General features: G+C 36.2%; 1 long non-coding RNA gene across 1 annotated transcript; it reads left to right on the top strand.

Annotated features, from left to right (window-relative positions):
* The first annotated feature begins 235 nt into the window (after window positions 1–235).
* LOC138119758 (uncharacterized) lies at window positions 236–12,425 on the top strand. The gene is made up of 4 exons (XR_011155609.1): window positions 236–322; window positions 2,605–2,702; window positions 2,888–3,030; window positions 12,075–12,425. It is a non-coding gene; the product is annotated as an uncharacterized lncRNA (long non-coding RNA).
* Window positions 12,426–12,950: the final 525 nt, after the last annotated feature.

Raw genomic sequence — 12,950 nt, 5'->3', positions numbered from 1 at the left:
ACATACGCTGATGACTCGATGACCCCTCAACCATTTTACTGTTTCCTAAGGAATTCGTTATCTCGGGAAGATAAACAGGCATCCTGACATAGAGGGTTACCTTCCAACCTGTACCTAAGATAATCGGGTGCAAATTACTTGATTAAACACCAGATGTGTAAATACAGATAATAGTTTTTAAAGACCTACAAAAAGGTCAGCTGCACTGATCAGAGGCCTGGTCAAAAAGCTTTGAAGAAATAACAGCTACCCTAATTATTTCCCTATCATAGGTTTTTTCATGTCTACAGCGTACTAAACTGCAGAAAAAATTCATCTGGAGGTATGTTATTACTAATACTTTCTTTTTAGCAAATAATATGTTTTCTGTGAGGATTCTGTGGAGGGGTTTTTTGTTTGTTTTGTTGCTCTTGTTGTTGTGTTGAGGTTTTTTTCCCAGCTATTTGGACCCTGGGCCTACCATACCTGTGTTTTATTTCTGTTCCAATACAAACTTATTTAATATTTCTGCATTTATATTTTATTAGCATTGGGATAGGCTTATGTTCTCTATTTTATAGAAAGCATTTACAAACATCAGTTCTAGGCTGCACTTTTTGTTTACTCTCCTAAAGAACAATGCAGGAATCAGCTGAGTCTAATAGGCCATCTGCTGAAGTGTGAAATTGAAGGTACAAGTATAGCAAAGATCTCTTGTTTGGAAAGATTTGAATTCTGTTAAGAGAAATATCCCTTATTGTCTCTATCATAGCAATATAATACTTCCTAACATACACTTAAATAGATCAATACATGTAAAATAATTAGGTTCCATAAAAAGAATTATTATTTTGGAATGATGGACGTTGCAGTAACAGCTCCTCTCTTGCAGATTTCATCCTAGTGAAATATTAGGCAATAGACCTGGATAGACAGCAATGAATACAGCCATTGCAGCAAATAAGGCAACAAGATTTTATGTTTCTTCTTGTGCGTGAGAAATCATCATTTCAGATACATTTGAGTGCCATGGAGTGAAAACATCATTGGCGTAAGGAGAGGCAAAGTAGAAAATGGGGAATTTACTGTATTTGTAGCTGAATATATAAACCTATTTTCTAAATAGCTTTCCTGAAGAACACCCATGAGAATACTGGTTCTCCATTCCTTTTCTCTACAGTAATTTCTTAATCCATTTTAGAAATGGATCTCGGCACCCAGAGATTCAGAGACCATATTTTAGCTGATGTTCATCTTCAGGCTGAGGAAATTATGATGTGCTGTGGTCCAAATATGCCATGGCATTTTTTCTTGTACTGGAAGACAAACTAAATGTAGTGGGTTATTTTAAAACATGAGTAGTTCTATATGGGAACTTTCTATATGGCATATATATCAGAAATTTTCCATTTACTTTTCAGAGAAAGAAATCCCTTTGCTAATTCTTTTTATCAGGAAAATATTTTTCAGTGATCAAGAAGCTTGTACAAGCAAAAATGTTCTGTGGTGATAGCTTCATTTGTCTTTTTGATAGGAATGGGGACAAAAGGCATTCCTGTGTACCTCTTTGAGAGCATGGCAGCCTTATAGGTATAGGCAGCAAGCTCAAATCATAGGTTCAGATTCAACTCTGTACAAAAGTAAATGTTGATTAGCTAAAAATGAATGATCTCAGCAATGCAGATAGTTGTTCAGGTACTTACTTGGATAGGCGACCTAAATTCAAAGTCCATAGCTAAAACCTGTCTCTCTCAGATCTCCAGTGAGATCAGCTGTTTGTGACTGAACACTTTCTCTTCTGTTAAAAGTTCCACCCATGAGCTCAGAAAACTGCTTGGTAGTAGTTTAGTTGAATAGATACATTTCCTGAAAGGATTTCACTTGGGTAAATTGACATTTTCTCTGTCTATTTAACATACCAGACTTATCCAAAGTCTATTAAAACAGCTCACTTTTGGAAACTAATGCAGGACTTATATCAAGTAAACTTCTTTTGCTTAGAGCACTTGAATCCTCTCAGTATAATTCTCTCCATATTCACAATACATTACCATAAACTTAATTTCCTTACTTATTTTCTTTACTTTCATTAAACTGATTTTATTTTATTATTTTCAGTATTTTAGCAGTTAATATATTTTCTTAATTTTAGCAGTTTGCATTAATGGAAGCTGATATCTCTCTTTTTAACATAGAACAAAGCTCAAAGGAATAGTTATAATAAGCTCATCTGTTTTTTTCAATGAATACTTAAAACATTAATTCTATTTTCATAACTGCTAAAAGTTTTAGATATACTATCTTTTCTTCCAGTGGAGAATACAGGTGTATGCAACTATCACTCTGCAACTTCAAGTAGCTTTTATATTTCCCTCGGGCTTGCCTGTATTTTCCTCTCTACTTTCTCTTGTAACTTTTTAAAGAATACTTGTAACAATGCCTTTCATTTGCATTTTTTAATGCTACTTGAACTTTTCCTACTGCTCATCTGTGAGATGGTTTGCAGTTTTCACTGCAGAAGTGAACGAAGAAGTGGGCACTTTGGGGTGATTACTCTGAAGTATTTTCCCTAGTTTCTTTGTGATGCAATCATTTTGATGGTTTGGGTTTTTTTCTGTTTTCTAGTTTTGAGTCCACATTGCTCTTGGGAATTGCTCTGTGTGACAAGTTTTTGCCAAAGTGATCTGCAGTCAGCCACATACTGAACTGTCCATGACAGAACAGTGAGTAATGTGGAGTATGCTGGGTCAGTATAGTAAAACTTTAGGTTCTGTTGCATTGTGTCAAATTTCCTGTTCCTTATAGGGGATATGGAAGGGTATTTTGGAGAGGTTTACCTACCTTGACTGGAAATGGAGACTTTCTGCTGGAGTCTCTGCCATTGCTTACCATATGCCTCTGTTCACAGCTGATTGCAGTCATTCCTGTCCCAATGGTTTTCAATCAAAGCCACCAGAGAAGAGAGAAGGGACTGGTTCTGTGCAGAGGTGCTGCCAGGAACTCGGCCACTTAGGCAGCAGGAATACCCCAAGCAGGTGTAGGGAGATGGAGGTGAGAAACAAGTGCCCTGTATTTAAGAAATTACTCTTTTTTAAAATCCTCTTTGATATAAATTTGCTTTTATGAGTGAAACCCAATGTTGTCTTCAAGGCAAATGACAGGACCACATCCCCAGCTTCGTCTGGCCTGCAGACAGCAGCAAGTGCCTCTCAGAGCATTCAGGCAGGTGGATGTAGCTCTGCTCTTCTCCCTCGTCTGATGTCCTTACTGTCTGCACTCTGGTGGTGGTTGTGGCTGTGGTGTTTTTCTTTTCTATCATAGCATCACAGAATAATTTAGGTCAGAAAAGACCTTTAAAATCATCAAGCCCAACCATTCCCCCAGCACTGCCAAGTCTACCACTAAATCATGTCCCCAAGTGCAACTTCTATAGAGCTTTTAAACCACTCCAGGGATAGTGGCTACACCACTTTGCTGGATAGCCTGTTCCAGCATTTGACTACTCTTTCAGTGGAGAAATTACTCCTAATATCCAACCTAAATGTCTCCTGGTGCAACTTGAGGCCATTTCCTCTCACCCTATCACTTGCTACCTGGAAGAAGAGACTGACCCTCACCTCTTTACAACCTCCTCTAAGGTAGTTTTAGAGATTGATCAGGATTAGCTTTGTCTTCATTCAAAGCATGACTTTGAAAGCACTTTCATTTATCACACAAATAATACTGAACAGTATGTGTTCATGTGCTCGTCTGTCTTTTTCTTGACTAATTCAGAGATAAGCATTTCTTTATGGTATGAGTGATGCTCAGCAATAAATTCAACTGGAGAAAAGTAAGAAAAAGGTGTTAAATTAAAAAGAAAGACAACTATTTGAAATGTCTTTAGAGTCTGGAGTAACGCTGTAGACAAAGGTGTGGTGATTCATGGACATTGGTTTGGAGCTGTTTCTGGAGGAATGGTTGGAGAAGGATTTGTGTACGTTATCATTATTCCATAGTCAGGATCTTAATGAGGCTAAGTTGTGGGAAAAGTGGAGAAAGTACTACTCACCTAGAAAATAGGGACTTAATGGTGGAATTATCCTATATTTATTACTATCTATCACTCTCTGTGAAGGGGAACTCTGTGTTTGTTTTTTCATTGTCCTGGTACAGTAGCTAATTTTTTCACAGGTTCTAACTCTTGTGCCAGGCTATTTCACCACATTCCTTGTCCCTTTATAGGCAGCTGTTAGCAAATAACTAAAGCAGAATATACTGCAAATCTCAGTGGCTTCTCTGTTAAAGTCTTTGTGAGAGACTCTTCATGAATGCCATTTTCCAAATTCTTTTATAACTTTATGTCCCAACAGTATAAAGAAGCCATCTAGAAATTTTGCTTTTCACTGTCTCAAAACAGACACTTTAATGCAGCCTTTAAGAGTTTTTTACTTATTAGTAAATTAACATTATAATTTTGAGAATTGAATTGAACATTAGATATTCTCCAGGTTTAAATGATGACTGGAACACTTTGAAATTCTCCTCAAGAGAAGGTTGGGGTTTTTGTTTGGTTGGTTGGTTTTGCTTTGGGGTTTTTGCATTTTGTTTTGTTGTTTGTTTTTTTTTTTTTTCTTAATTTATTGCTTTTTACCTATTGAAATTTTAGTCATGTTGTCTGTCTTGGCCCAATGCACAATTTTTGGGAAGTGAAATTAGAGAAATATTTCTGGTGGAAATGGAAAATGTCTTCCTTTAACCATTTGCATTTTCCAATTTGAACATTTTAGTTCTTCAGGAAAAGGTTTTATTCAGGTAGCAAAGAAAAGGGGAGTGTAGTTTTCCAGAGGAACAGACAGCACAGACTTATATCACTAGTGTTAGCTGAGGATTCTGGGGGACAAGGGAGAGGGTTGCATCTAGCAGAATAATCTCCCCACCTATTTTACAAGTTAAGGCTTTATTATCTGCTATCATTTTGACATAGAATTTTCTTTGGAAGTGTACCTGAATAAGTTAGCAAGGGGAAAGTTCCTAACAAATATTATAATTATAATGCTGACTTTCAGATATCTTGCACAAAAAAAAAAATTAGCTGTGATAAATCTATGCTAATTTCATAGAATCATACAATCAGTGATTTTGCCGCACTAAAAATCAGTGACTGAAAAATGAACTGTTACACAAAATTGTTTCCAGTAACTTGTTTTTATACTAAAGTGATTTTCTTCTGAAGACTATTCAGAACACACTATACTTTTTGTCTTCCAGACACCCCCACATACTCAGAAAAATCTTTTATGTAACTTTAAAGTGTCTTTTTGCTGCAAATAAGTCCCTTCTAAAACATCAAAATGGAAATAAAATTGCATAAACTTGTCTCCAACCTGCACAGATTCATTTATTTCAAAAGGAACAGATGTTCAGAGTTTACAGTAAGGCCCGTCAGTGGCTCAAGGAGGTCATGTATTACTAAGAACTGGAAAAAGAATGATTTGATTAATCCTGTTTGAAGGAAATTCCAGTAGGTATTACTTACCCAATATTTACTTTGTCAGAAGTCACCCTTGCTTTTAATTGTGAAGCGGGATGCTATTGAAAGAAGTCTGTATACCTTTACACCTAGAGTGTTTGAAACATCTTACTTGGAAAACATTCTTTTGTGGATAAATGATCAGTGCGTAGCTGACTTAGTGTGACAGTTTGTCAAGCACTATAAATACGTTTGAAATGTTCTGAAATTCCTTTTAAGGATGACCTTTTTCTTCAAAGGAGTGCTCAGAAGCTGTGCCCATTGTATACATGGCACCAGGAGAGATAAGCAATTTGATGTTCTTCTGGCCTTCAGTGGGTTCCTACTGGATTATTTTGTAAATTAATGAAATGACTGTAAGCATTAAAGTTGTAGCTTCTTCAGTAATCTTTCTGCTGTTCTTCTGAGGCAGTGAGAGGTTCATCATACGCAAATCTCTTCAGACAGGTTTACAAGAAGAAAAATCCATATTTAGAAGATATCCTGAAAGTACTGAATAAAATTTATCTTTGGATTTTCAGTGTTCTACAGGATGAATATATTCTCTGAATCTGTCTCTGCTTCTCTGCTAATATATTGCTTTTTGCATGTGCCTGTCTGAAAAACCTTGTTTGTGTGTAGGCATATAGGTACTGGAAGAAATTATGTCCCTGGGGAAAACAGTTTTGTGAGGATTGTTTGATTTTTTTTCTCTTTGTGTTTTGTTTTGTTTTGTTTTGTTTTTTTTTTTTCTTTTTTCTTTTTAAAATTTTTTTTTCAGGATTTTTTTTTTTTTATGCAGCAAAAAAACAAACCCCAAAACATAAAGGATGTGTTCTTGGGAGAAAAAAAATATATAGACATCTATATATTGAAAAGTTTTAAATTCATCACAGCAAAAGGGTAATCATTTGCTTTATTCTCACAGAAAAATGCATTTCCTAGACAGTCGACAGGGTGTAGGGGCAGATAAATAGCTGAAGAAGTTGGCTTTAAATGTAATCTATGACACATGGTGACTTTAAGGCAGTAATGCCAAGTAAAGTCTATTCCATTAATTTTTTGGAGGCCACTGTAAGGAACTCTGGTAGACATAAGATGAATATTATTGTTCCTGGCAATGAGTAATTATGCCAAAGCATTTCATATTCCTTTATTTAAAATTCTGCAAAAGACTTACAAGTCTAAAAATGAGGGAAAATGCTCTCAGTGATGTTTTCAGGCCTTCATTCAATGTAGTGCACATCCATGTTCACACATAAGTATATGTGTTCAGTCTCCATCCTTCTGTAAAAAATGCCCTATTTAGTATTTTTATTGAATATTGAAACAAAGGAAAGCTTACAGTGTTTATGCACTGCTGCCTTGGAATCTGTTTGCATGTTTCCAGTTCTGTCCAATGCTTTTCATTTTGAAAAATATTTTCAAATATATTTTCATTTGAAAATAAAAGCAAGCTCAACTTTTATTGTCAAAGAATAAAAATATTATTCTGCATTTCTTCTAGCTCAGTTGCAAGTGCACCAGAACCACCTGCACTGATGAATTTAACTTATGTCTCCTGTCATTTACCCCCTTACATGTTGAATGTTTTCAAAAAATTAAAGAAATACAGAATTGTGTTTATTGTCAAAAGGAGTTTTAAAAATATTTATTTTCCAAAATAATAGATGTTTCTGATTAAAATTAACACAGGAAGGAGAAATAAAGACCTCTATCCTGTGAACATGTGTGAACATGTGCGATCTGATGTCCCCTTTTGGATGAAAATAAGTGATTTATATTCCTGATAGTTGGAGTTTGTTTTGTTTTCTTTTGGGTTTTTTTGTGGGTTTGGATTGAATTTGGTTGTTTTTTCTTTCTTTCAGAAAAATTAAAATTGTATTCAGCTCTTATGCATTAATGAAGCAGAATTATTTTGAAATAGTTTGCCAAGGAGTTACCCTTCATTGTAAGTTTTTAGATATCTCCAAACACTGTGGAATTGTTTTATCAGACTGAAAATGACTAGGTTGCAGGAACTTAAAAGCACCAGAAGTTAACATACTTTTTTAGAGGAAAAATCTTACGCTTGAATTTAAGAAATGGAAATTAAGGTCTTTAAAATTCTGTATTCAAAACAAAATGGAACAGTAGAGGCTGAACACAGGGTACAAGGGTGAATGCAAATCATTGTGCAAGGGACTGTTGCAAAGGAGTGGATATACAAGAAGATTGGAGTATAATTAAAGGCTGGCACGAGCATTTTGGTAGGAGGATGTTGGAAATAATTCAATCCCATTACAGAAGCAGTAGTGGATGCAAAAGCTTTGTTATTGGCTGGGCAGCAGCAGTGAACTCCTGAAGATTTGCAGTTGATGTGGGTGTATCAAAAACTGGTTGAATAATACGAACTCAATTATGGCTATTGTGAATTTCACTTTGTTACAGCATTGAAAAAAAAGACCTGGGGTGAAAGAAAGAGGAGGGAATAAGTGCAGAGTAGCTTGAAACAGTAGCAAACCATAGGATATTGTAAATATTTAATGCATGAACTGAGTAAGCGTGGCTGTTTTCTATATGTTATAATTAACAATACTGAAAAAAAGGCTGCCTAATTTCTGCACAGGGAGGAATGCTCTTGGGTGTGAGGTAAAATGAACTTTAACTATCTTTGTGATACATTTGTGCTAAGTTTTGCAGGCTGCTCCAGGTCTTCTAAGCCTTTCTCTCAACTACATAGACCTGAAGGCTTTAGGTATGGTCCTGGGCATTGATGGAATTCATTACAGAGCCTCAGGTGAAATTAGCACAAGGATGCGCCAGAAATCTTAATTTCAGACAGGTTTTCACTGTCTGAAGGGCAAACCCCTCAGTTTAGCTATCGCCCAAGGCCTGAATTCTGGAGGGAAAATTGTTTTGTTTCTGTTTTGACAGATTTTTCTGTGTCAGCAGAAGACACTAACTCTGTCCCCCTGCACATGGGGAGAGAAAAGCTTTTTCTGTGGGGAGTCTAGATATTGTAAAACTTGTTTTGGTCTCCTAATGTTCCACAGACCTACTTGAACACGTTCTTTATCCTTTGTGTTTGTATTTCTTCCATGTGAATGAGAGACACTATCTTTTTCTTGCTACCAGAGGACAACAAAGATATCTGTGGTTTATGGGATGGCAGATGTATGCAGACCATCTAATAGTATGCAGTCATATTATACTTTTTAATGTATTTTGGAGCCTTTTTAATGTATTCTGGAGATTTTCCTACAATAGAGAGATATAACAGTGTCACACAGCTGCTTTCTCACTTCCTGCACCCCCCTGTCCCTGGTGGGGAGAAGAACAGGGAAAAAGGAATCAAAACCCATGGGTTGAGATAAGAAAATTTTTAATAATTGAAAGAAATAAAAGTATTGGTAATAATAATGATAAAAAGAATTTAAATGAAAAGGAGAAGGAGAGCAATAAAATCCCTGGAAGACAAGTGATGCACAGTAGAGTTGCTCACCACCTGCTGACCAATGCCCAGATGGTCCCAGATTGGCTCCTCCTGGCCAACTTTCCCAGTTTATACACTGAGCATGACATTCACTGGTATGGAATATTCCATTGGCCAGCTCGGGTCAGATGTCCTGGCTCTGTTTCCTCCCAGCTCCTTGGGGACCTCCTTGCTGTCAGAGCATGGGAAGCTGAAAAGTCCTTGACAAGTACCACTTAGCAATAACTACACCAGTGTGTTATCAACATTGTTCTCATACCAAATCCAAAACACAGCACTGTACCAGCTACTAGGAACAAAAAGATCTCTATCACAGATGAAACCAGGTAAGCCACATACCAGTACTTTGTCCTAAAGCCCATTAGCAGGGCAATAGCACTCTTCAGGAGCAATTATGCCTGCTTGGCCCTGGTTACAGAAATATTGAAGTTATTTTTTTCAGTTATTCTAGTCTTTAAGTAAAAATCAAAGCAAAACCCATCTACTCAATGACACTGCTTCCAGTGGTACTGCCATCAACATTGGCATCTTCATTACTAGTGCAGAATTCAGTTTGCAGATATAGATTTTCTCCTGCTCTAAGTTACAGGAACATTGCCTTTGGTATCATTAGCTCTCGTTATGCCTCTTGTTCAGTCCCTTTAGCACTTACAAGCTTAGCATGTTGGCTGTTGTCTAAGGAAGCAAGAAATGGAATTGTAACAGAAGACTTAAATAAGAAACAAAGATTATGAAGCACAGCCTGTAAGAAAAAAAATGTTGATCTGCTTTACTGGGCTGAATGTTTTGTCCTATTTCTGAAAGAGAGTTTGCTAATACAGGCATTAGTTCACAGTAAAAGCAATGCTTCTGATTGCATTACTGCTCTCTAGCACTATTCTTTCTGGATTTGAGTAGCGACTAGAGCTATATCCATAAAAACAAAGAAATTATCCTCCGTGGTAATGATCCGGTGTGTCCTACCCTCCATATGCCCTGAAACATGAGAAAATCCAATATTTGGCCACTGCCTAGCAGCAGTTAGTATCATTTCTATCCTTTTCAGTTGTCTAGTCCATTTTGTGCAGGAAGAAAAGGTTTTTCTGACTGTGTCTGAAATTTTCACAAACACATTTCAGTGTTTCTATGTTGTTCTAGTCCTGACTGTAAATGGTGAGTAAATGGAAAGTGTGAGGCATGTGAAGAGTTGGTATTACACATTCCAGAAGGGAACTGTGATTTTGCTGCAGTGAGATATGTAAGCATGTGTATAACAGTAAAAACTTAACTTGTCCTTTTGGTACCTTTCAATTGCAATTGTGGCTCTTGTCCTACCCATTTTAGGAGCTTTCAGCATACTTCCAAGACTGCTTCTTTTATAAGGTTTTTTTTTTTAGTGGTCTATGAATGTCACTTGGAGGAGGAGTAAAGATATTTCAAGAGCCTCTTGCATTTTTCTACTGTAACATTAAGCATGTAAGATGCTCATAAATATGCAATTAACTATCAAGTGCATAGACTGAAAATGTCAGCCGCTTGTACTGATCAATTTAAAAAGAACTAGAATTTTGCTTTGGTGTTAATCACTATAACAATTCTGTTGACAGGAAGTATTTACCCATATTACACCTGCTAAAGAATAGAGGAAAATCCAGCAGTGCTGTGCAAGGTGAAAGAGATACGGAAAATTTCTGGGGTTATTAGAAATACTGACATCGGATACTGAAAATAGTCTTGGGCCTTTGGTGCTCATAATGTATGCCCTCAGGTTCTTGCTTAGCTCCTAGCTATGTTGTTATCAAGATTTCTCCTAGTTTTAAATATTCCACATTCTTGTGTAGCATGATGCATCTTCATTTAGTTTTCTTTTTCAGAAAGTGGAGAGCACATTTATCTGGTACATTTGTCTATCTATCTATCTATCTATCTATCTATCTATCTATCTGGTACCGCTTTGCTGAGAGCAACATTATTACATGTAAAAAACATATTATGGTCTTTCATAGTTACATTGAATGGTTTGGGTTAGAAGGGACCTTAAGGATCACCTAGTTCCAAGCCTCTGCAATGGACAGGGTTACTACCCAGTAGATCAGTTTGTTAAAAGCCCCATCCCACCTGGCCTTGAACACTTCCAGAGATGAGGCATCCACAACTTCTCTAGGAAACCTATTCCAGTGCCTCATGACTCTTGTAGTAAAGAATTTCTTTCTCACATATAATCTAAATCTCTCTTCTTTCAGTCTGTGGAAATGTCTTTGACTTTAACTTCAAATGCTTTTTCTCACTAGAAAGTTGAAAAAAATGTCAATAAAGAAAAACCTGTTTAGGTTTTATACAGAACATTTGTCCTGATGGTAGCTTTTTACAAAATAAAAGTTCTATTTCGATGTTTTCATTAAATCACATAAAATCATGTAGCTTGATACTACCATGGATGAAAGCTTTAAGAAACTTCATTTTGTACAATCCTTTTGATTGGTTTGATCACTGTCATATTTGATTGACATGTTTCTCAATATAAGTGGAAAACTTAATGAATAATCATGTCCTACGATACAAGAACTACTGCCCCAAACTAATGAAAGTCGTGGGAAAACATCTTTGTAAATCGTTTAACACACTGCAAGGAGGAAATATTGCATTGTGCCTGACCCTTTTGGCTAAAGACTCACAGTCTGAACAAGGATCATAAGACAAAACCGATTATTCCAGAGTTTTGTTTAAAGGAAGTTTGCCATAATAGGAATTTTTCATATGCATTTTAAATGCAATGTCATGTTCCCCAGTGGTTGACATTTCAAGATTAGTTACAGACAAATTTATGCCATTTTGATAAATTTTATTTCACTTAGAACAATATGTAGTTCACATATTGAGAATTTTATTTCAGTAGGTATTCATGGACTTTTCTCACCAGTGCCAGCTTTTATAATACAATTTTAAAAACATCAGTGTGAGACAACTCTGTTTGTGTCTTGATGCAAATGTTCCTATCTCCATTCTATGTTTGCATAGCCTTTCTAGTACTGACACAAAGTGCTGACACAAGGTAGAACTGATCTACTCATACACAATCATTTCCAGTCCAGTGAAACTTGGTGACAGTTTTCCACTGAGATTTAAGGTCTTTTCCTTTCCTCCTTTCAGCATTGCAGTTCATGTTTGTGAGCACATGTGAAAGAAACAGTGATGCCAAAGATGGGACAGGGGACTGCGTGCCCTGCTCAGCTGGTGGATGCTGCAGGTGAATTCCTCCCAGGGAACAGAGGCTGTCTGAAGTCACCCAAGCTCCACACACCCTCGGGGAGCTGCTTGCCTTCCAGCTGCTTGCCGAAATGTCTGCTAGGTTCTTACATCAATTAGATGACCTCATAAAATTAATGAGACATGTTTTTACAACCTTCTCCCTGACAAGGCAATAGTAATTGCTGTATTTTATATGAGAGAGTGTTTAAACCGTCAGCGTGATAAAAAATCATACTAATCCAGTGTAAATACTTCAAGTTCACAAAGGAATTAATAATCTTAAAAAAGCATCAAATATGCAGAGTTAACTAATAAATGAAGAATGAATAATTCATTCAATATAAAAAAGGAGATGTATTAACATTTTACCCACAATTACTCTTTGACAAGCTATTACTGAACCACTAGACTTTTAGTTTTACCACATTTATTCAAAACCTTGCAGCAATATAGAGACATGTAATGATTTTGAAGGACAGTTGTAAATTGCCTTTTTGTATGGATGTTCCAGATTATAAATATATAGAGAAAGACTTTTTGTGCTATTTGTTTTCAATCATTCACAGTGATAGTAGTTGAAGGAAGTTAGTTGGGCTGTAAACTAACATACACATACCTTAAATAATAATATTTACTGAAATATTAAATTTTTCTTGCCTCAAATTTCCACAACCTTTCTGCCCTGTACAAGCTCTTCACTTGTGAAATAACCAGTTTAGTTTGTATCTCTAAAAAAAGTTTAACAAGGTTGAAAAGGTCTTAATGTAATGTTTCATT

The sequence above is a fragment of the Aphelocoma coerulescens genome, chromosome 1 (genome assembly GCF_041296385.1).
Source record: "Aphelocoma coerulescens isolate FSJ_1873_10779 chromosome 1, UR_Acoe_1.0, whole genome shotgun sequence".
NCBI lineage: Eukaryota > Metazoa > Chordata > Aves > Passeriformes > Corvidae > Aphelocoma > Aphelocoma coerulescens.
The sequence above is the reverse complement of the archived record's forward strand: the minus strand, read 5'-3'. Positions and strand labels throughout refer to the sequence as shown.